At 44.7% G+C, this 23716-nt stretch overlaps 1 long non-coding RNA gene and 1 other non-coding gene across 3 annotated transcripts in view; both read left to right on the top strand.

Annotated features, from left to right (window-relative positions):
- The window catches only part of LOC110343257, a 113366-nt gene that overhangs the window by 70948 nt on the left and 18702 nt on the right, over window positions 1–23716 (top strand). The gene's annotated exons all lie outside the window — the stretch shown is intronic.
- Window positions 19125–19287, top strand: LOC121134614. The gene has a single exon (XR_005871707.1). It is a non-coding gene; the product is annotated as a U1 spliceosomal RNA (small nuclear RNA).

Raw genomic sequence — 23716 nt, 5'->3', positions numbered from 1 at the left:
TGGATGGGAGACTATCACCCAGGATCCTAGGAGGTCTGATGGGACAGTCCTGTGCTTGGCAACAACAGATAGAGCTGGAAAGAGTGGTCAGAGGTGATGGAAAGTATTCTTCTTCTCTTTATGTACTCCATCTCCTCTGACCATCTGATTTTGCACATGCTGGCATTGAGTTGGGATTATGGGAACGTGTGGGCAGGGCCACTGGGGACCCGCAGTTCTGTTTATGCACAAGCTTCATACTTCTACAGGAAGAGGTGCCCTCAGGCCAATGTGTGGTGTGGATTTGGAACTTCCAGGGAGGTAGAACTTTATTTGCTGAATGTCCAAGCTCTATACCTCCAGTCTTGGGTACTCTGAGTTCTCTACTATGGATGAAGGCAGAGGCCTAGTTCATGACAGAAAGGATGATTCCTGTCTCGAAACCTTCCTACAATGAACAGTTCCCCCAGAAATCCTGTAGAGATGCTAGACCCAGGCACTCTAGATATCCAATGTGATAGCATGAAGACCTCAATTTGGATGGAGTCTCAAGGTAACCTTCTCCACCTGAGGACCATGAGTTGCTAAGGGATGACTTGAGAGTGGGTACAGGCAGCAGGTATGTTGGGGACAGGTGCATCTCCAGAGTTGTTGAGGTCCCAGGAGACAGCCAAGCACCAGGCTCTGTTGGGTTTTGGAAAGAAACTCATTAAAGGCTAATCCTGTGTATCTGGATTGCCTAAACCCCTTATGTTACAGAAAAAGGCAAAGCTGTCCACTGGGAACGGAGGTCCTTTTTTTGTTCTTTATATGAATAAATCTAGTCATATGTGGCTTTGTATCTATCTATGCTTCCTGGGTGGTCTTCCATTTGCTTCTCTAATAAGGCTCTTCCTTGGTCACACCCTAGAAGGCTTGTGCGTCAGAGACATCTTCTCTCATCTGGTTGGAGAGGCAAGAAGGAGCCAATTAAACATAATCTTGGCTACCAGCCTGAGGAAGTTAGGAGCTGTGGGCTTTATTTAGAGACCCTCTGGGATTCATGGAAGGTTATTGAGCAGAAGCAGCAAACGGTTAGGGTTAAGCCTTGGTAAATGAGAGAAGAGACATGTAAGACCTTGTGAAGGCCCAGACCTGGTGTTCCCGAGGCTGCCTGTTAGAAAAGCATTTTCATGTGTTCCTGGACACTTGTCTCAAACTTCTCAGCTAGCTCATCTTTGATCCTTTCCCACACAAGTTAGTTTCTTGTCGCTTTTTTTTTTTTTACAAACCCCTTTGATTTCTTTCCAACATTTATTGTGATTTAATGTGTCTTCCTAATCAGAAGCTAATTTCTAATTGGGCAGGATCTGATTGAAATTTCCTTTATGTCTGTCTGTCTGTCTATCATACATACATACATATATACATACATCTTTTGTGTCTTAGTGTATGTCTTAGTGTGTGCACCACAGTGTGTCTATAGAGGTCAGACGACAACTTGTGGGAATTGGTTTTTCTTCCATCCATGTGGGTCTCTGGGATTGAACTTAGTTCAACAGGTTTGGTAGAAAGTGCCTTTACCCACTGAGTCATCTCACTGGCCCAGGATCTACTCCCCCCATTTCTTTGTGGTGGGTGAAGACAAGCCGCTCTGGGATCGAGTTTATCAGTCAGGAAAGAGTGACTACTGTAGTAGTGGAGAGATCCATTCTAAGTCTCCTGTAACAGAGTGAGCTGGGGGAAACATCTTGGAGATACATTTGGGGAAAGTTTGGCCCATAGGATGAGGTCATGCATTTGCTAGTTGGAACTTGTAAGTCATCTCTCAGAGTGTGTGAGAGGGCATTAACTATGGATGGCTACAACTTGAAGAAATGACTCTGGTTCTTCTGAAAGACATTGCAGGTTAGTAAAATTGTCATGAGACTGGGGGAAGATTGGGATCACAAAGAGAGTTGTTCTTCTGAAATAAAAATTAAATGGTATAGTTTATAAACCACTCTTTAGAAAAATGAAGATTTGAACCTGGAGTTGCTAAGAAATCTGCCTAAAGTATAGTCAAAGTAAGATGAATTCAAGGTCAGTGTCTCCCCACCCAACCCCAGGCAATCTTTTTCTCTTAAGGTCTTGGGCAAAGACCCTGAAATAGTAGGTGTGTTTAGTGAGAGTAACTCCAAAAGCTCTCGCTTATTCTAGTTAAAATTATTTCCCTCTCTATACTATGAGGGCAGGGACCATCCCCATTTTGTTCATCACTGTAAAACCAGGAGTTTTGCATGATTCTAGTAGAAATTCAAGAAGTACTACAAGAAGAATGAGAGAGTGGGTGGATGGATGGATGGATGGATGGAGAAATACAAAAACATCAAGGATGACTTTCTGCTTTTCACTGTGGGAGACAGCAGCTAATGGACCAGTGGTGGCTGATGCTGAGCAGTGATAATGCTTGTCTGAGGGTAGAGGCTGCTTGGTGGTGTTCTTAGAGAGTGGAGGCTTAGGGTTTCATGCTTGTGATGCAGATGACTCAGTGAGCACTATTGGAGTCTGGGGACACGACTATATGTGTGCACATTACACCTCTCACCTGACTTCTGTTTGATTTCTAAGAAGTCACACAAATCTTAGGGGAAATGATAACATATGCTCTTTTTGAGTTTATTTAGAAGACAGAGCTACGCGGAGGTGAGGGCCTCCTTCTGGGCTACCCACCGGCAGATGGATGCTGGTGCATGTAATTACTTTCAGGGTCAAAGCCGTGCAATCAGCTCTTTTGTCAGCAGCCTTCATTGAATAGTTTTATCGAGCGCCTGCTGGTGATTTGTTCCAGCTCTGGAGTAATTGTCCAATCAACCATGGGCTCCCTTGGGGGAAGGTGGTTTGAAGGAAGCATCCTGAATGTTTGTGATTAAGACTGGACAGCCTCCTTGATTAACTCAACAAACATTCATTGAGAACCTACTGTATGCCAGGCACAGAGGAGACGGGTAGAAGTTCTCATTGGGTTGTTCAAGGGGGTTGACACAACTTCCCCATGCCTTCTGTTAATCCCGGGCCTCAAGGAGGGAATGCTCACTCGGGTGGATAAAGCTGGGGAGATAGTTGGTTGGAGCGAGGGGAAACTTGGGAATTGACAATTGTTAATTCACCATGGAAAAAATGAAACTGTTCATCATGATGGTTCACACAGAGGACTTTTGGGATTAGATGCATCAAGGGAAATAGCAACAGGAAAATAAAGAGAGAATGGGGATATACCAGATCATAAGGGCCTTGTGGGGTTAAGCAAGGAGGGCACTAGAAAAAAGATAGTCAAAGTTTTAAGTTGAAGATGGATAGGATCAGGGGAAATTATCCTCGACTTCAAGGAACAATTCTTCTGCCTCTGATGTGGAGAGAAGTGTGGGAAGCCAAAGCAGATGTGATAAAATAGGGCAGACACTACTGTAATGGCCCAAGCCAAAGACAGGATGGCCTTGTTTGACTCAGAAGTCAGAGGGATGAACAGAAGTGACTGGTCCCAGAGGGATTATACTGGAAGGAATTGGTGGGTGGCTGAAACCTGTGGAGACCAGGGGAAGGAAAGGGAAGGCCAGGGTATCTAGGTTTGGAAATGTGTAGATGAAACAGATAGAGCTAATCCTAGTGTAGGGGCAGGTGTGTGGGCGGAGGAGTTGGAGGTTTCCATTGTGCTACTGAGGACATGGGGCTGGAGCTCCACAGGGGAAGGTGAGGGTAAACTTTTAGTGAATGGAAATTATTTTCATCTCCAGGCTGTACCTGAGTACAATGGATCCCCAAGCGTCAGGCACAGCATTGAGAACCTGGCATTTGCTTGACATCGTTGGCTTCTGCCAAATATTGAAAGAACTCAAATGAAGGCACTATGACTTAGGTTCTGCCCCTTAGACTCTAGGAAGACAGATTCATAAGAGAAAATCAAGCAGAAGTTTGTTCCATGTGCAGTGTATGGGCATTGGGAGACCCTGAGATGTGTGATTGAAGGTGGCTAGAGCGTTGATCTTTCAGGAACAATCTGTAGGGAAGTCACAAGACCAAGGAAAGGGATTTTGGACTTGGATGATCTGGAAATGGTGACAGGGAGAATATATGAGCAAATTTGTGTTAGAAACAGGGCTGTTAGCAAGCTCTTCTTGTAGACCCTAGGTGCCATCTTGTCTCAGGTGCCAAGGCTGTTATCCCATTCCTGGCTGAGAAGAGAGAACTCAACCTATGCATTTTCTCAATTGACTTTAGTTCAAAATAACCCATAGGTCAAAGTAGCATGTCTTGAACATAGCCTGAACCTCTCCAAGGCCATGTGAGTTGGGAACTGAATCAGGAACAGGAGCATTACCAAACCAGCAACTTTGATGGCTGAATCCTGGGGGTCAGGGTGGGGTTGGCGTGGGGGTGGGGCAGAATACTTACCTCAGAATGATCCCATGCAGGGGTCGAGGGACCTAGATATTTATTCAATTCCATTAGTCACTGGAGGAGGGTGGCTCCTCTCTGGAGCACCTGGTCTGCCTGCCATGTATCAGCAAGACAGCTTTCCATGGTTCCGGTAATGGTAACCCCTAGATGCAGAAATAAGATATTGACAGATGGCAGTCTCGGGAGCTGGGCATGACATCTCAGGTGTATAATAAGCAGGATGTCAATAGCATAGACCAAAACATCTAGTTTGTAGAAATATGTGGATTTCTATCCCAGCCTACTCAGAAGCTGGCCTTCTACATAGTCTACAATAATATTGGCCGAGTTAATGATGCCTTTCAAATAAAACACACTCAAGATGGGAGAAAATTATGCTCATGGCACAGGCAGTAGGGTACAGCTAACCTATTTGAGATTCATTTGTTTGTTAGACATGAATACACACACACACATTGCAAACATATACACACACATATTTGAGTCTGGGTTCACTATGTATATACACTGGCCTGGAACTCACTATTTTGCTCAGAGTGGCCTTGAGCTTGTGATCATCCTGCCCCAACCTCCCAAGTGCTATGATTGCACGTATGTGCTAACCATATGTATCAGGCATCTATTATGTACAGGCCTTAGGCCAGGTACTTTACACATATGAGCACATTCAGTCTTTGTCACAAACACTCTGAGATAGATATGACTGGTCCAGTTTAATAGATGAAGAGGGACCGCGGCGTGATTCGCTCTTGCTGAAACAGTTCATAATGGGCAGAGCTGAGTTTCGACTCGTTTCCTTTCCTTCACCTTTTGCTGCCTTTTAGTAGGTGGAAGTTATAAGACTGATCTGAGCTCAAGTATTTGGTGAACATTTACGCTCAATATTTATTGAAGTTCCCAGGCCCATATGGTTCTTACTGTCAGGTCTTAATAAGTCCTAAATAATAAAGTTTTCCCCCCTGGATGAGTATAGATGCTTCTGTCAGCTGAGGCTGATTTCCTCCTAATTTGCAGGGAATTTATGCCACACAATGATGAGCTAAATATTTATGCAGGGAGGATGTATGTACAAATCACATTTCCATAAGAAACACACAGCAAATGAGAGTTTCCCACAAAAGGCTTATTGATGGGAAAAAATGATTCAGAGAATTAAACATTAGACAGGATTAACCACTGTTATCCAAGAGTTAACCATCTTTAGGCAATCTGGCTTTTATGCCATAGATGCTTGTCAGGGATGTTTGGGAGAGGGGCCGTTTTTTATCTTCTGGGTTTAGGGAACATGTTGGGGGAAGAGACTAGCTCCTTCGCCAGGTCACTACTCCATCTTGTTGGATGATCACAGGTGAGCTGTTGCCTCTTTTAGTCTCAGCATCTCAAAGCATTGAGGATTTAGATGGTCCTTAAGGCCCTGACAACTCTGTTTTATAATTCTCATTCTACGACTGATCAGCTCTCTCTCTCTCTCTCTCTCTCTCTCTCTCTCTCTCTCTCTCTCTCTCTCTCTCTCTCTCTCTCGTGTGTGTGTGTGTGTGTGTGGTGTTGTGTAGGCACACATGGAGGCCAGAGGAAGACTTAAACTGTCCTGCTCCATCACTTCCCTCTTGATAACTATGAAACTGAACCTGGAGTGAGACTGGTGGCCAGCAAGCCTTGGTGACTCTTCTGTCTGTTTCTCCACACAGCACTGGGACTGCAGGCGTGTGTATTTATGCTCATTCTTTTATGTTAGTGCTGGGGATTTGAACTTGGGTCTTAGTGTTTACACAGAAAACACTCCTACCCATTGAGCCATCTCTCTATCCTTGCCTTTTAGTTTTATTTTTCACTGTACCGAGAAACAGGTTGTTGACTTATGACTTTAAGTCTTCTCCCTGAGAGAAAGTAGTCAACATGTAGATAGATTGCTATAAGCCATGCACCTGCCTCATTCCTGATGCGAGCCAACTTGTGACCCTCTGAGTAGATCTGTAGTATGGGTTTTATGACTAAATACAGATAAGTTGTCAAGAGAAGGTGGCACCTGTTAGCCCTCCCTGTACCACTAAGATAAATTCAACCTCAAGATGATTTTAAATACATATTTTTAGTTCTTTTTTGTTAGTATGCAAATGATTAATTTCCTTATAGCATTTTCTTGAACAAAACCATTTGTTGTTTTTGTTTTTTTTCTCCCCACTCTCCTCTCCCTTGTACCTCCTCACCCCCAGTGTCCTCCTTTCCTCTTTCATGTCAAATATGGTCCTTTGTCCTCTCTCTCTGCTGTACACCCCTTGCTCACATCTCCTAGTCTCCTCCCTGGTTTCTAAGTCTATTCCCACTCTCTCACCCCTTATTTACATACAAACAACTACTAAAAGTTAGGACCCACAGATGAGAGAGAACATGCAGTTTTTGTCACTTCAGTTAATACAATGCTTTTCAGACCCATCATTTTCCTGCAAGTTTCATAATTTCATTTTTTCTTGACAGCTGAGCAAAATTGGATTGTATATATAGTGTCACATTTAAAAAATTAGTTAAAATATAATTATATCATTTCTCCCCTCCCTTTCCTCCTTCCAATACCTTCCATGTTCTCCCCCCATAATCCCTCTCAAGGTCATGGCTTTTTTTAATTTGACCATTATTAAAATACTATATGATTGCACACACATACATATATGAATATACATATATACACACATATGTAACCTGCTGAGTCTGTTTAGTGCTGCTTGTGTATATGTGGCGGCAGGACTGACCACTTGGTATTGCTCACCAATTAGGACACTCATCCTTAGGTGTGTCACATGTCCGTTGTTTGCTCCTCTGTTGATGGGGATCTAGGCTGGTTCCCTTCCCTTGCTATTGTGAATAATAAACAGTAAGCATGGGTGAACATGTTTATCCATGGCGGGACATAGAGTCCTTTAGGTATATGGCAGCAGTGATAGAGTTATATCATGTTATAGTTCTGTTTTTAAGTTTTTGAGGAACCTCCACACTTATTTCCACAGTGGCCACATGAATTTGTACTCCTAACTGCAGTGGATAAGGGTCCTCTTTCCCCATATCCTTCCAACATTTGTTGTCTTTGTTCTCCTGATCGTAGTCATTCTGACTAGGGTGAGATGGACTCTCAATGAGATTTTAATTTGTGTTTTCTTTATGGTTAAGGATGCCAAACATTAAAAGTTATATTGGACTCGTGTGTTTCTTTTTTGAGAACTATCTGTCCACCCACTTACTGACTGGAAGTTTTATGTTTTTGGTGTTTAATGTTTGCAGTTCTTCACATATTGTAGATATCAATGCTGTGTCTGAGGCAAACTGCTTCTCCCATGTTGGAGGCTGTCTCTTTGCTCTGGTGATAGTTTCCTTTATGACAGCATGAAGGTTTTTATTTACTTATTTATTCTTCTCTCATATATTACATCCTGACTGCAGCCTCTCCCCTACCTCCCCTCTCCCTTCAGAAAAGAGCAGGTCTCTCAGGGATATCAACTGAACACTGCATAAACAAGTTACCAAGCATGGAATAACAAGTTACAAGAAGACTAGGCACAAACCCTCTTATCAAGGCTGGGTGAGGCAACCCATTAAGAGGAAAAGGGTCGCAAGAGCAAGTCAAGGAGTCAAAGACACACCTGCTCCCACTGCTAGGAGTCCCACAAGAACACCAGCTATACAGTCATAACATATATGCTCCCCATATAGGTCCTCCCCATATAGGCTCCCTTATCATATCAGCCTCTCTGTGCTCCTGTGGACCCTTACTAGTTGATACTATGGACTGTGTTCTCATGATGTCCTCAACCCCTTTGGCTCCTACAATTCTCTTTCCCCTTTTCCACAAGGGTTCCTGAGCTCTGCCTAATGTTTGGCTGTGGGTCTCTGCATCCAGCACAAAGATTTTAAAAAGTAAACATTTTTTAACTGCTACATGGGTACCAAGGAGCAAAGAGTATAGCACTTGATATTGCATGGGCCCAAAATTAAATTCTTCCTTCCTAGTGAACCAGCTGAGCCTGGATGACTCACAGCTCCCGTCAGTCTATTTCCTCATGTGTACACAGTTATCTACCATCTTCCCGGAGCAGGGACATCATGAGTTCTATGAGAAGTGCTACTGCTTTTTTGGTCCCAATTTGAGTTGGTTATTCTAGGTTTCCCTCCAAGGGCCATTGAATGTGGATGCTCTCACTATCTAAACATGGTTTCTCTCACTATCTTCCTGTTTAGGAAGAAACTGTGGGTGTGATTTTGGTCTCCACTGGCTCTCTTGAGTCTCCCAGGCTTATCCTATCACAGCCCAGGCCATGTCCAACTTCTGCTTGTGTTTATGTTTTTGTGGTGTGTGACTGGAGATATAGGTCCAAGCCCAGCAATTTTACTTTCTGTTTGTGTGACCTTCAGTCAACCACTTGACTTCTCTGAACTGTTTCTCTTCTGTAAAACAGAGTGGATCTTACAGTTTGTTGAAGACTTTGATACTTTACTTTTTCATTTTCAGACAGGGTCACATTGTAGCCCAGGCTATCTTGGAACTCTATTTAGCCCAGGCTAGTTTCATATGATCATATTCCTGCATTAGACTCCCAAGAGCTTATAGGCATATGCCACTATGCTTGTATTGATAGTTTGTTAAATCAATGTTGAGCTTAAAGATGTTCTGAACTAAGTTCTGCCCCAGGGAATTTCCTAAGGCCTTCTAAATGAATTTTTTTAGTGATCAAAAAATCTTATGACAATGATCCCATTTTAGTCCAATTTCTGTTATTGTTACTATATGCTAGATTCTGGACAATTTACAAAGAATGGGCTTCAGTTAGCCCATGGTTCTGGAGATGGAGAGTTCCACATCTGATGGGGGTCTTCTTGTTGATGAGGACTTTCTGCAGAGTCCCAAGGCAGCCTGGGTCATTATCACACAGTGAGAGGGACTGTTTTAGTTACTCTGTCCTACCCCGATTAGTCCATCTAAAAATCTCCTTTTAGATCTTATCAAGTTGACAATTGTTATTAGCCATCACAGGGGCACATACACGAAATGGACTCAAACTGACTTTTATAACAGACCAGTTCTTAAGATAACCCATTAACCTGGGAGTCTAAAAATGGCTCAGTCCATTCATGAGGCAGACTTTTTGTGAGCCAATCACCTCTTGCAGGTCCCACCTGTTTCTATCTCATATGTCTCAAGGAGGGTGACATTTCAGCTGTACTTTGTTGGGGGACATGGCAGAGTCCCTCCAACATTGTTGTGAAGGGATGTTTGAATACTTGTTTCTCTCAAACAATGGTTTTATTGGGATATAATTCACACACAATTCAGTGGTATCTAGCATATTCACAAAGTTGACGGCTACTACTACCACTGTCCAGTTTTTTTTTTAATCAGCCCACCCCAAAGAAACCTTGTATATATTAACAGTCACTTCTCATACATCCCTGGAAATCACCAATATACTCCATGTCTCTATAAATTCGCCTATTCTGATCAATTTGTATGAGCAGAGTTGATAGTAGGTGGCCTTATGTGATTAGTTTCTTTTGCTTTGTATAAGACTCAAGGCTTCCAAGGATCATGAATGTTATAACATCTATTAGAATCTCATTCCTTCTATGGGAAAGGGCACTGTATGGCTGGTTATTCTATATTTTGTTAATAATTTCATCAGTTGCATTGATGGATATTTGGCTTGTCTTTATATTTGGGGCTACTATGGGCAATGAACATCCTTGTGCTTGTTTTATGTGGACATGTTTTCAATTCTCTTGGATTTAGACATAGGGGAAGAATTGCTGGGTCATATGGTGACTGTCATGTGGTGACTGTGTTATATGATGACTGGGCCATATGATCACTGCCTCTTACCTCTGGAGAGACTGGGGGGCTGCACCATTTCACATCCCACCTCCAAAACCTCTCTCATGGTTTGTGTTGGCCGATGATTGCAGATGCTGACAATTTGTTTGCCCTTCAAACCCAATTTAGTGCAAAGCCTAAAAAGAATGCTTGGTTTGAATGAAAGGATTAGATTTAGCTTTTCCGGAAGAGGCCTTGTAAAGCTTATGTTGTTATGCCCAAATTTTTCTTCTATGAAATCCAGAATGTCAGATAGTCTTAGACTTGAGTTCTTAAGTAAGAGCTGTGACCCAACACGAGAACACTTTAGACTGGTAGCCCTCATACCCAGAATTTGCTTAGAAGGAGACCTCCCAGTTAAGGATTTGAGCACAAGTCATTCCCCTGGAAGCTGATGCCAGGAAATGTTGGCTAGGTGTAGAGACAATGAGGCAGAGGAGGAAAGGTAGCCGACAAAGAGTGTGTTATCAAGAAGCTCACTATTGTAAGTATCCAGAGCTTGGCCATTTGAGGATGGGTGGCCCAAACATAACTTAGAGAGGAATTAATATCACCAGTTCTACTGGGCAAGGGATTCTTCTTGGGGACATAAACTCCTAGGACTTCTGGATTTCCCTGTACACCAGGTAACCTTGGACTCATAAAGAGTGGAGAGTGGCATGGCAGTGTTTGCCATAACAGCCTTCTGCATATGGAAGCGAGAGCTGAGCATCTATTGTGGGACCCACCCAAAGTGAAGCTCATGCATAACCCACCCATGACCATCACTGCTTATATAAAAATGTTTTGACCAGAATGTGCTATAAGGCTGGTCCATGTGTCTGTGTTGACTTAGAGCAATGAAAATCAGGACAAATATAATTTTCTCTTCAACCCCTCCTCAAGGTAGAGAAGCACAAAGCTTCCCAAACATGGGGCATAGCATCTATATATGCTATTTCTTTTCTTCCAAAAAATTGAAGTTCGAGGCATTTCTTTATAAAAGAAAAGAATGGGGCAATTGAAAGGCACTTGCAGAAGTAATCAAGAGTTGAGAGGCGGGATTAGAAACAGGAATCAGAATCTGCCTGGAGACAACTCAGAGCCGTAATCAAGGGTTAGGAACTATGCCAGTTCCCCAGAGACCCAACTGCTTGGCTCCTTAGAGCCCTGAACACATGTTTATCTTTGGGCCCAGCAAAGGAGCAGTAGGTTCCAAACACTGCTTGAGACCAGAGTTACTCTGGGTACCACATAAAAGCATCCTTCCGGGATCTAGTCCCAGCAGCTGTGGGATAGGGAAAGCAAACTGTTTTATCTAAGACTCCAGTGACTGTGAATTCTATTTGGGGACCTCTGAGAGGAGACAGTGCCACAGTAGATAAAGGTCTAGCTGTTTCTGGAGAGAAACAGGACAATGGTGGCCTACTTGGCTTCTCCATGGCTTTTCCATGAAGCCCATTAGGTTTCCCTGGCTCATCCTTCATAGCAAGACCCAGCTTTTTTGTTCTGCTTCCAATTGAGGTGTGTCTGGAGCGGGGTTTAAGTTTCATCCCTGGAAACCATGGTTTCCTCAAATAAACCAACCCTCCCCATTGTCTTGATTGCCACCTCCCTGCTTCCACAGCTGTGAACAGCTGTGAAGTTCTGTAATTATAGGTAGCCAGTCTGTGGCACTTTGTACAGCAGCCTGGTTAACAGCCCCAGTTAGTATTCTTCATAGTAGGCCTATCTCTTGAGTTTCTCTCAGTCTTTTCTGGGCACTGAAGGAGGAAAGACGGGGAGCTGGGGAGATGGCTGAGTGGTTAAAGAACTTGCTTGGCAAGCATGAAGACCAGAGTTCAGGTCCCAAGAACTCATGTAAATGCCAGTTGGCTTGGTAGCTGGCAGCTGTGTACACAGGTGCACACACGCTTGCATGTGCGCACACCCCCCTGGTGGAAAAAGAATGAAAACAGAGAAGAGAAGATGTCTCTGTAGGCAGACCTTTCTGTCCTGCCAGCTAGCCTGCTGGAGACTTACTATTAGTTATAAATGCTTGGCCAATAGCTTAGGCTTGTGTGACTAACTAGCTCTTACATCTTAAACTAACCCATATGTCTTGCTCATGCTCTACCACATGGCAGTACATTTTCAGTACAGCAAGTTCATCTCCTCCTTCCTCTGTGTCTCCTGGTGACTCTGCCCTTCTTCCCCCCAGCATTCTCTCAGTCTGGCTTTCCTTCCTAACCTCTTTCCGTCTAGCCCTTTATTAAACCAGTGAGAGCAACACATCTTCTCTGTGTACAAAAGGATTATGCCACAGTGTGTTTCTCCCTTCTTTCTTTTGTTACACAACACTCCACTTCTGTTTGTCAGGCTTCAGAATCTGAAATGTCCCCCATAGGTTCCCATTGGAGAGTTTGTTCATGAACCTTAAAGGTAATGACTCCTTTGGGAGAAGTAGATTACTGGGCGGGTCCTTCGAAGGCTCTGCCGCCTCCAGTCCAGACCTGCTCTCTCCCATGCTTTGCCAAGTTTTTCTGCCTCCTGTTCCCGCTGCCACAGTGGACTGGAATTTTCACAAGCCAGAACAAGACTTTTCTCCCTTGCATTGTTTCTGTCATGCATTTTGGTCACTCTGAGGCAAAAATAATGAATCCAGGAGCTGTTGGCCTGGGTCTTTGCTATTGTAGTTTCCAAACTCCGGGACCACTCTTCCTAATAGCAATGTAATACTTTTACATTCCCTAGAATGTAAACTTCACCAGGTCAGAGATTTTAATCCAATTTTTCTTTTAAAATATTTTTATTCTTTGTTTACATATGGGTATGAGTACTCACAGAAGCTAGAAGAGGGTATAAGATCCCTTTAACAGGGGTTACAGGTGTTTGTGAGTTACCCAGCATGGGTACTTGGATCTGAACTCAAGTCCTCATGATAGAAGAGTAAGCCCTCTTAACTGCTGCCCTCTCTAGCCCTATGACGGTTTTTCACTTCCGTTTCCCTTGATTCCCGAAACAGGAGCTGGCAGATTGTAGGTGTTCAGTAAATATTTGTTGTATGAAAAGTGAACAAGGCACATTTCCAGAAAGGCACAGTCTAGTTCTGCCCATTCATGCCTGCCACCCTGACACCAAGAGCAGGGCCTGGTCCATGACTGACATTTTGTGAGGGCTGTGGGAGGGTGTGGAAGGACAGGGGACACTGTGGATAGGACAGAATTTCATTGGGCAGAAGCTTCCTGGACACATTCCTTGTCTCTGGAGAGATCTTGGTCTCACAATGTAGACCTTTCTGCTAACAGACCAATGGGACGGTGTGGCTACTTCATGTTAAGGGTAAACCCAGGCTGCTGGGGAGAGGTCAAAGAAGTGGGAAGGAAAAGATGGGGTCACTGCAAATGGATAGTGGGAGACTCCCGTTTTCCTAGGTGCTTCTGGCTTGAGGGTGGCATGAGGACTCTATAGAGAGGCTTCAGGGGTCTGACCCAAAGTTTTCACACAGCGTGTGAGTTCCCCAAGCCGTATAGACTTTGCCTGTTGGGTTTTTGCACTGATGATTGGAGTTGTATGCTGCTTTGTTCTCACGGTTTCCAGAGACTGAGGCTGAAATACCAAATGCCTGTGTGAGGCACCCTCTTCAGCAAACAAATCCTTTCCTCCTCAAAGCATCGGCTTACCTCCTGTTGACCTGGAGCACTGTCCTGAGGCTCTCTAGCAGGCACAGCCTCTGTCCAGAGAGTTCAGAGTGCCCAACACAGCCTGCTGAAGGACAGCCCCCTCTCACATTGCTCTTGTCCTGGCTTGCATTGCAGGGCATGTGGGCACATTGTTAGACTGTTAGGGCTTATTTTACAAAGCTGTAAAATGTATCTTTAAAAGAGAATGGAGAGTGCACATCTCACCCCTTCCTCAGAGCCTTCTTTTTGGAAACGTTCGTAAGCACAGCCCCATCTCCAGATTGATGCTCTAGATGAGTCTGCTGACTGATGCTGTGGAGGAAGCCCCACAGACTGCTTTGGCATCCTGGAATATGTGTCTGCTTCCCTAGATGTCTCCAGCATTCATATCCTCCCTTCATATCCCTGCCACAGGGCTTAAATCGCTAACTCGTCAACCACAGCACAAATAAGATAAAACAGGAGGGAAAGTGTAAATGAGGAAATGGAAAGATTTACTCTATCAAAATGCTCACTGTGGCAGAGCAGAATGGTGGAGGGGTAATTTATTGTAATCCCTGTGGGCTTTGTTGGTGGTTGTTATGGTTTGAGTTATTGAATGTCTCCCAAGTGTATGTATGTGAACATTTGGTTTCCAGCTGGTGGCACTGTTTTGGGAAGTTCTGAAGTCTTTGGGACCTGTGACATAGGCACTGTACTAGCCCTTTGAAGCGTGCAGTCCAGCCCTGTTTCTGGTCTCATTCTCTCTGCTTCTATTAAGATGTAAACAATTGGTGGCGCAAGATCCAGCTTCTACCACCAAGCTGTCCCCGGCATGTGGACCTTCATTACTCAAGGCTGGGATCACAGTTTTGTGCCATCACAGCTGCCTAAAGGACACCCCCTGCTGGTTCTGTTTCTTTGGGTTATTTAACCTTCTCAGTACATTTGGGATAATAACTCATAGTAATTATCAGTATTTATTGAGACCTATGTTTCTGATGCTGTTTAACATACTGCATTCACATTAACTCATTAAATCCTCTCAACAGTTCTGGGAGGGTACTATGGGGGCCCCTTTTGCAGGAGAAGAGACTGAGGCACAGATATGATATTTCCACCAGCCTGGAGCAAACTTCTCATTGAGCCAGGGAGAGAGTACAGGGAAGATCCACATGGTGGGGACAGCATGGTGGTTGAAGCAATAGCTTGTGGTAACACTTGTTCACACCTTAGCAGATCAAGGAGGGAACCAACTCCTGCAAGTTGTCTTCCCCATGCTGTCCACACACTTGCACATAGATATAAATAAATAAACATGACACAAGAACACATATGTGCGCATGCATGCACGTGTGTGCGAGAGAGAGAGCATTCAGATGTGACTTAGCGTCATAAGCAGGTGTCCCTCCTCAGTGCTCCTCTCCTCTAACATCCAGAAGTGATGAGAGGGCCCAGTCCATCAGGGGTCTCAAGACCTTCTTCATTCTCTGCTTTCTCCCCAGAAGGCTAGGCACACAACAGCACTTACAGGAAGACCGAGGAAGAGAAAATGATAATGTGACCATACCCCAAACATAAAGAATTATGCTTTATATTTCAATGACCAGGTATCTGCTCTTGGTTCTGTCACCCTTGGAGCTGCCCAATGTCAGTGTTGCCCAATGCCTACATGGTTCATGACATCTGGGAGCATTGTCCCTATAAAAGGAGCCAGACCTTGGGTTGGGCTTTCTCATTGCCTTGAATTCCTTACTCTCTCTGGTCCCTCCTGGATCCCTGGGCCAGCATCTGAGTTTCCTGTTGAACTGTGAGTCTGATGACTGTGATCTGTGATGTTTCCTTCTTGATTTTCTGAGAATGGACTCTCACTTGAGTTTCAGTTGCCTTTTTGTTTTTCCCTTGAGGAATCAAACCTGTCTAATTTAGTTCACAAGAAAGTGAATTGGGAAGGAAAATATCATGGGAGTGAATATGCTTCCCTGCTTTTGCTGGGACTCCAGTGGTCTGTTCTCACTTTTTCCAAGTACTTAGCCACTCAGGACAGGGTTTTAAGGTGTGATGTGTGTGTGTGTGTGTGTGTGTGTGTGTGTGTGTGTGTGTGCATGCGCATGTGCATGGTGCAGTCTCCCTTTAGCACCACAAGGGAGGTGCTTCAAAACCTCACTTTATGGATGGAGAAAATGATGCTCATGTGGGAATGTTGTACAGGACTATCCTGCAAATGGAAGTGCCACCATATTTATGAATTCAGTCATGCCTGCTTGCAAAAAGATCATCACAGCTTGTTGACTATTGATGGTCCCTTACAGAAAAAGGGGTAGGGAGGATCATGGGATTGTCACCTAAATAGCCAGCTAGTTCTCCCAACTAGTTGTAATCAATTCTGCTCTGATTGCATATGGCCTCAGGGATGGGTTAGAAGTATATGGGGTGGGAAGAACTAGGCATGGGTCCGGTCTGTGTAGTCATGGGGAGTCATCATCCATGCTGGAGGAGAACCAGTATGGCTACTTTAAGGTCACCTCATTGCTCTGTAAGTAACCTTGGGAAACTCATTGTTTCTCCCGAGTGAACTTTGATGGGATCTTGCCTTAGTTTGTGTTTGGAATGTTAGGAGGAATAGACATTGTTCACTTCTCCTGCAGGGAAGGAATTTTAGCAAGGCAATCAAGGCAAGAAATGAAGGAGGAAGTTAATTAGAGTGTGGGATGGGGAGACACGAAGTGGGGTGGGGTGGGGGGCAGAACATGATGGTGCTTGAATGCCCAGCTTGGAGTTTGATCTCTTCTTGGAGGTGGTGAAGGCTGCTGGAATTTCTAGGTAGGGAGTGTTGGAAAGACGATGGTTCTGTGGATGAGGGGCTGTGGGCTATGACTAGGTTGGATCCCAGGGTGTCAGGAAGTAAGGAAGGGTGAAGAGATAAGGGCATCTGGTGGTGGGTGGGAGGGGCTAGAGGAGCTGCTGGCTTGAGGGGAGAGGTAGGACAAGTTGAGGAGATGAGTACACTTGCAGGTCATTGCAAAGGAAGATGGAGGTGTGGAAATTAAGCTAGGGGAGGATACCCTACTGAAGCAGCATCTTAGATGTGGGGACTGGGACCAGGTGAGCAAGGAGGGGAGGGCTGAGGCATTCTTTGACTTGGACAGTAAGGGGAACCAGCCTGCATGTTTGAGTTCAAACATAAAGACTTGGCTTGTGGTGCTCTGATTACAGTTTGGTTCTAGTATCATAGCACACCCCACCCTCAACCTCTGTGACATCAGCAACCAACGGGGAAGTCAAATGGCATGGGACCCTAGGCTGTCCATGATCTTATGACTTTTAGAAGAAACTAGCATCAAAGATGCAAGCTTACTGTTGAATGCTCGATGACATGGCAAGGTAAAGAACCTTACTGAGCAATATGGACCACTGCCCACTGCATGCTGAAAGCATCCACTCAGTGGTTCTGCATTACTTTCAACTTCTGTGGCTCCGTTCCTTATGTGATAACTAGCACCATGCTGGCTGTATTTATTTCAGACCCTTTCCAAGTTCTAATAATTAGGTTTTTGGCCATTAAGCCAGACCTCAGCAGGAATATGTTAGCGTGCTTATTTATATCTCACTGGACACATACATTCTCTTGTAACTAAGGTCTATGGTCCCCCAAAGTATCAGTGTGGAAACTTGAATTGACCCATCTATTTCTCAGCCTGTCTTCATGAAGGTCGTCCCCGAACTAGGTTGCCTCTCTGTTACCCCCTCCCCACCAGCTCATGGTTCTTTTATCATTTGGATTTTAGAGGATCAGGACCACAATTAGAGTGTTGGGATTGCTCTGTGAGAGGAGATGAGGTCGTGAGGAAGGACCTTCCAGCTGAGGGCTCAACATGTCCTGATCCCTGTGGGGGAACTCTGCTCTGTAGCTAACATGGGATTGGAGGCTGATGGCTTTCAGACCAAGATTTCCAAATATGGAGACTGTGCAGTGTATCTCACTTGAGAAAAATAATTACGGCAACCGTTGGAGGTTGGTTGCAGGAGGAGAGGCAAGCAGGCAACAGTCTGAGTGTAAGTAGTATCCATACCCTCATTTAGGAATCAGCTCTGACCAGGGCCATCATTTCAGAGCCCAGTGCAAAGAGTTGGAGCATGTAGTTAGAAGATTAACTACAATGGAATGATACTTGGCTGTATAAAATTGTAAAGTACTAATGTATGCTACATTGTGGGTAAATGTTAGAAACATTCTCTTGGGCTGTGGCTCAGCAGGTAAAGGCACATACATCCTAGCCTGGCAACCTGAGTTCAAACCTTAAATCCCATGATTGAAGGAGAGAACTGACCCCTGAAGAAGTCGTTTAACTTCTACATGAGCATCATGGTGGCATAAACATCCCCTTCCCTACAAATATAAATAAATAAATGTAAAAAAATCACCCCCTAATTATGTTATGTGAAGGAAGACAATCACAAAAGGTTACATATTCTATGACTCACTCATAAGAAATATCCAGAATATAGAAATCCACAGAGACACGTGCCGGGAGGTGGTGGCACACGCCTTTAATCCCAGCACTCTGGAGGCAAAGGCTGGCGGATCGCTGTGAGTTCAAGACCAGCCTGGTCTACAAGAGCTAGTTTCAGGACAGCCTCCAAAGCCACAGAGAAACCCTGTCTCAAAAAACCAAAAACCAAAAACAAAAAAAAAAAAAGAAAAAAGAGAAAAGAAATCCATAAAGACAGAAGGCAGGTGAGTGATTGCCAGGGAGTGCAGGGTAGGGAAAGGGAGAATGGTCTTTTGATGGTTATGATATTTAAAAGCATGAGGTTTTCTTTTAGGGTAATAAAATGTTTTGGAAATCAACAAAAAATGAGGGCTAGAGAGATGGTTCAGTGGCTAAGAGCATTTATTACTCTCATAGAAGACTTGAGCGAGTTTGGGTCCCAGAACCCAATGTTGGGTGGCTAACAGCTACCTGTAACTCCAGTTCCAGGGAGATCTGATGCCTCTGACCTCTATGAGCATCTGCATTCATGTGCAGGGACCCGAACACAGACACATACACACATAGATGTAATTTAAAATAAAAAACCTTTTAAGGCAAATGGAAAAAGAGACCAACAAAAACAAATTGTGATTGAAAATGCCACAATGACCTAGTGCTGTAATTAAAAAGCTAACAAAACAAAACACCAGAAAGAGCTAGATAATGGAGTTAGATGATACATTTGCTAAATGCCACTCAACTGTTCATTTAAAAATGGCCAGACTTACCCGGCAAGGGGGGGGGGTACACACCACAACAATGAAGGTGGTTTTCCTGCTTTCTGTTGTGCTCGAAGTGTGCTGACCCCTGACATTTCTCCAAATTTGGGAAACTTGAATGTATTATTTATGGTAGTGGGGGACTACATTCATGATTTCTCTTACATGTATTGTTTTATTTTTAATTTATCATATATATATAATTTAAGTGGTCAGATTTATTTAGTAAATTTTTAGCAAAAATATATTTAATATATTAATATCATTAATTATTTCAGAACGGTAGCACGAGAGGATACTGAGCACAGTAGCGACTAACCAGGAACTTGGTTCCAGAGCCATCATGACTCTGAGAAACTCAGGCTGGTGCAGAAAAGGTAGAGGGATGAGGTCCCTGCAAGTTGACGGTGTTTCCTGGTGCATGCTGAGGGGTGGGTCCCTGATTTCTGAAGTCCCAGGACTCATGAGGCCTCAGAGACTTTCAATCCCAACCAGACAGGGCCCTTCTTCCCATCAGCTACCAGATGGAGAGGGCCTTATCCAAGGTCACGAGCTTCTTAGCTTGAGTCTCTGGATTCCCACTGGATTCCCATTCGTGTCTCCTCTCCAACCCTCTTTCAGGTCCTGCCACCTTCCTGTCGCCCTGTGTCTCATCCCCTCTGCCTGTGCAGCTGGGCCTTTGCAGGGTTCTCTGCACGACATGCCACCAGCCTCCTTTCCAGCAACAGTTCAGGTTCATGGAATCACAGTCACCCAGCTTGGATATGTGCTAATTATCCACACCTGTTCACAAATGCAGAGGCATGTAGGTTGGGGGAAGGTCTTGCCATCTCTAATTGTAAAGCGCCACAAGAGAGTGTGATGTCACTAAAGTGTGAGTCAGTGCAAAAGGCTTCTGCCCTCTGGGACCACCTAGCAATCTTCTAGTTGCACCAGCCTGAGGCAATGCTAATGGTGATACCATGTGGGCTTGCCTGGAGGAGACTGCTTAGCCTCCAGAATGCAGTCTGTTGCCAGATGTATCAGAAGGGTCACCCTATCCAGGCTGTTCCAGCTGCTCCCACTGCCACGACATAGCCTGTACATAAGCCAGACCCAAATCTCTCTCTCTCTCTTTCCCTCTTTCCCTCTCTCTCTCTCTCTCTCTCTCTCTCTCTCTCTCTCTCTCTCTCTCTCTCTCCCTCCCTCCCTCCCTCTCTCACATCTTCAGAAGTGTCCTCATCCTCACTGTGTTCTTCATACTTGTGATGGCTACTATTATCAACTTGACAGCATCTGGAATCTAGAAACACTCATGAGACAGACCTCTGGGCATGTCAGTGAGTGATTTTCTAGATTACGCTGAGGTAGAAAGACTGACCCTAAATGTGCGTGGCACCATGCTATCTGTTGGACTTCCAGACTGCATACAAAGGGGACAGTGAGCTGAGTGTTCATCTCTCTTAGCCTTCTGACTGCAGATGTAATGTGACTGGCTCCCACAGGCTCCTGCTGTGTCTTCCCCACCATCATGGACTGTGCCCTCACTCTGTGAGCCAATAATCCCCGCCCTCTGCTTAGGTTGCTTTAGTCAAGTCTGTTGTCACAGAAACGGGAAAAGTGACTATTATAATGCCCTTCAAGGGCGGTGAAGCTCCAATGCACGAGGCGAAGAGCCAGCTTCTTCTAAAAGCCTGTGTCCTGACACGGTTTGGAAGAGTTCGTATGTTTCAGATGAGCTGTGTTTTCAGATGTATGTGTGTGAGTGTGTGTGAGTGAGTGAGTGTGTGTGTGTGTGTGTGTGTGTGTGTGTGTGTGTGTGTGATCTCTTGGTTCACATTAGTGACTCAGACATTTTGGATGAGCACAACAAATTCCAGACTTACATGTCGTTAACCACCATCCTTACATTTCATCTAGTTCTAGTAGCAAAGCTGGCATTAACATGGGATTGCAGGACCGTAGGGCAGGCTTGAAGCTAAATTATCCAGTCCAAACTTCTGATGAGTCCATCAGAAAATTTGAGGCGCAGATGCAGATGCAGATGTTTCATCCTGATGGTCTCCTGGCTTGACAGAGTGTGTCTCTGACTGCAGCTGTTTACATTAAGGATTTTCAGTGCTTGGGACACTTGCGGACATGGCTGCTCCTGCTTGCTCCAGGGTTCCCCATCTCTGCTTCAGTAGGGCTAGGATTACAGGTGGCCCACTATGTCTGCCTGTTGCAGAGCTGTACTCAGGTCCTCACACGTGTGTGGCAAGCGCGTTACCCACTGAGCCACCTCTCACAGCCCCTCCCTCCTTCTGTAGGCATCTCATGTGAAGTCCTTTCCTGGCCTTTTTTTCCCTTTTGTTTTTGACACAGGGTCTCTCTACAAAGCCCAAGCTGACCTGGAACTTACTATGCAGCCCAGCCTGGCTTCCAACTTCACATACTTCTGCCTTTGCTTCCGAGTGCTCAGACTGTTGCTATGAGGCACCACACCCAGCTAGAAGTCTTTCATCTGTTCTTCTCTTGAGTGTGAGGCCTGCCAGTCACCACAGACTTACAGACACTTTGAGCACACTGATGTTCTCTGAGAGGGAGTGGGGCCTGCTCATACTGAACTAAGTCCTTCCCCATTCATGTGTCCCACCCCAAAATGTGAATATGTTTGGAGATGGGATTTTTAAAAAATTAAATTTGCAAAAGTAAAATGTAATTACATTTCCCCCTTCCCTGCCCTCCCTTTATCTCCTCCCATGTCCCTTCCCGCCAGCTCCTTCCATGCCCTCCAGCTCCTCTCAAATTGATATCTTCTTTTTTATTATTGTTGCTACATGTATATGGATAAGTATGTAAATATAATCTGCTGAGTGTGTTTACTGCGGCTTGTGTGTGTATGGTTTCAGGGCTGAACACTTTGTATAGGATAACCAACTAGGAGGCTCATCCCTGAAGTGGCTAATTCTCCCTCTCTCAGCAGTTACTACATGTCTATAATTCTTTGTGTAAAGTGGGACCCCATGAGATTTCCCCCTTCCATATTAGCATGTCTATTGATATTGACTGTGCAGGTCTTGTTTAGGCAGTCACATTGATGAGATTTGTGGGAGTAGCTTCACTATCATTCCTAGGACAATACAGTATCACCGCAGACGTCCTTGTCCTCCTGTTCTTGCAATCTTTCTGCCCCTCTTCCAAGATGTTCCCTGAGCCACAGGTGCAAGGGTTGTGTTACGGATGTATCTGTTGTAGCTGGGCTCCCCACGATCCATTGTTATCTATTGCATTATGACTTGTGGTTTTCTGTAACAGTCTCCTTTTTCTATAAAAGGAAGCTTCTCTGATGAGAGGTGAGAGCTCTACTTATGGAAATGCGACCTAAAGAAAAAAAAAAGTTGCTTAAGGCCAGGCAGTGGTGGTGCATGCCTTTAATCCCAGCACTTGGGGGATAGAGGCAGGTGCATCTCTGAGGATGAGGCCAGCCTGGTTTACAAAGTGAATTCCAGGACAGCCAGGACTGTTATACAGAGAAACCATATCTCGAAAAACCAACCCCCTAAAACAACAACAAAACCCCAACAAAACAAAACAACAACAAACTTATTAAAGTGAAATGAGGCTCAGTGAGTGGTTCTAGTGAATTGTGACTGGTGTCCTTATGAAGTAGATATCAGACAGAGGTGTGCATGTACATGGAGGAAGACAATGAATGGGTTCAGTAGAAAGGTGGCCATCCACAAGCCCAGGAAATGGTGTTCATAAGAAAACCACCTGCTAGATCTCGGACCTTGTTCATCCAGTCCTAGAATCACAAGAAGATGAAACTTTTATGAAGCCACTGGGTCTTTGGTTGCCCTAGTAACCTAATACTGGTTCTGTCCCAGGTGGTGGTCCCTCCTTTCTGGAGGGAGTTATTCTATGTGTCTACTGCACTCAGTGGCTAAGGACACAGAAGGTACCTCCAAAGCAGAAAGACAACTAGAATCCAGTTCCCAGCAGGCTGCCCCATGGGACAGCTCATGTCAGATGTTTGACAGTATCTGTCTGGAAAGATGGACCCTGATTTTCATGTCTCTTTGGCTGCTTCCCTCAACCATCTGGAGGTTTCTGTCCCTTTTGCCTTCTTTTAGTTTTAGTGTGTTTCTATGTGTGTGAATGTGTGCTTGTGTGTGTGGGGCTGCTAGACACATGTAGACAATTTAGAACTGGCTTTGCTCTTAAGTATATCTAGATGCTGGGATCCAGTGGGAGGTGATGGTTTCTGAGCCATCCCTGGTTGGGGCTGACTCAGAGTAGGGCCTGATCCCCAGAATACAGTTGGGAAGGATAGCCATGGTGGGCTTTGGAGGCTTCAAGTCTATTGCTCCTGAAGTGTGGCTTAGGGTCTCATGTGATTTTCTGGGGCCCACTTCTGTGAAATTCAGGGACTGAAGCTTACTGTTAGCTGGATGCCTGAGCAATCGTAGAAGAACAAAGAACAAAGTTCACCCCTTTCTGAGGGTTCAGCCCAGATGGTGCTTCAAGACAGGAATTGATTATACATGTTGAGAAAGGCCAGTGTAGAAAGCTGACACGGTCGCTGATTGGCTGGCCAAGGTTACTGGGAGCAAAGAAGACAGAAGAGAGGAT

The sequence above is a fragment of the Mesocricetus auratus genome, unplaced genomic scaffold, assembly GCF_017639785.1.
Source record: "Mesocricetus auratus isolate SY011 unplaced genomic scaffold, BCM_Maur_2.0 Super-Scaffold_100028, whole genome shotgun sequence".
NCBI classification, from domain to species: domain Eukaryota; kingdom Metazoa; phylum Chordata; class Mammalia; order Rodentia; family Cricetidae; genus Mesocricetus; species Mesocricetus auratus.
The sequence above is the reverse complement of the archived record's forward strand: the minus strand, read 5'-3'. Positions and strand labels throughout refer to the sequence as shown.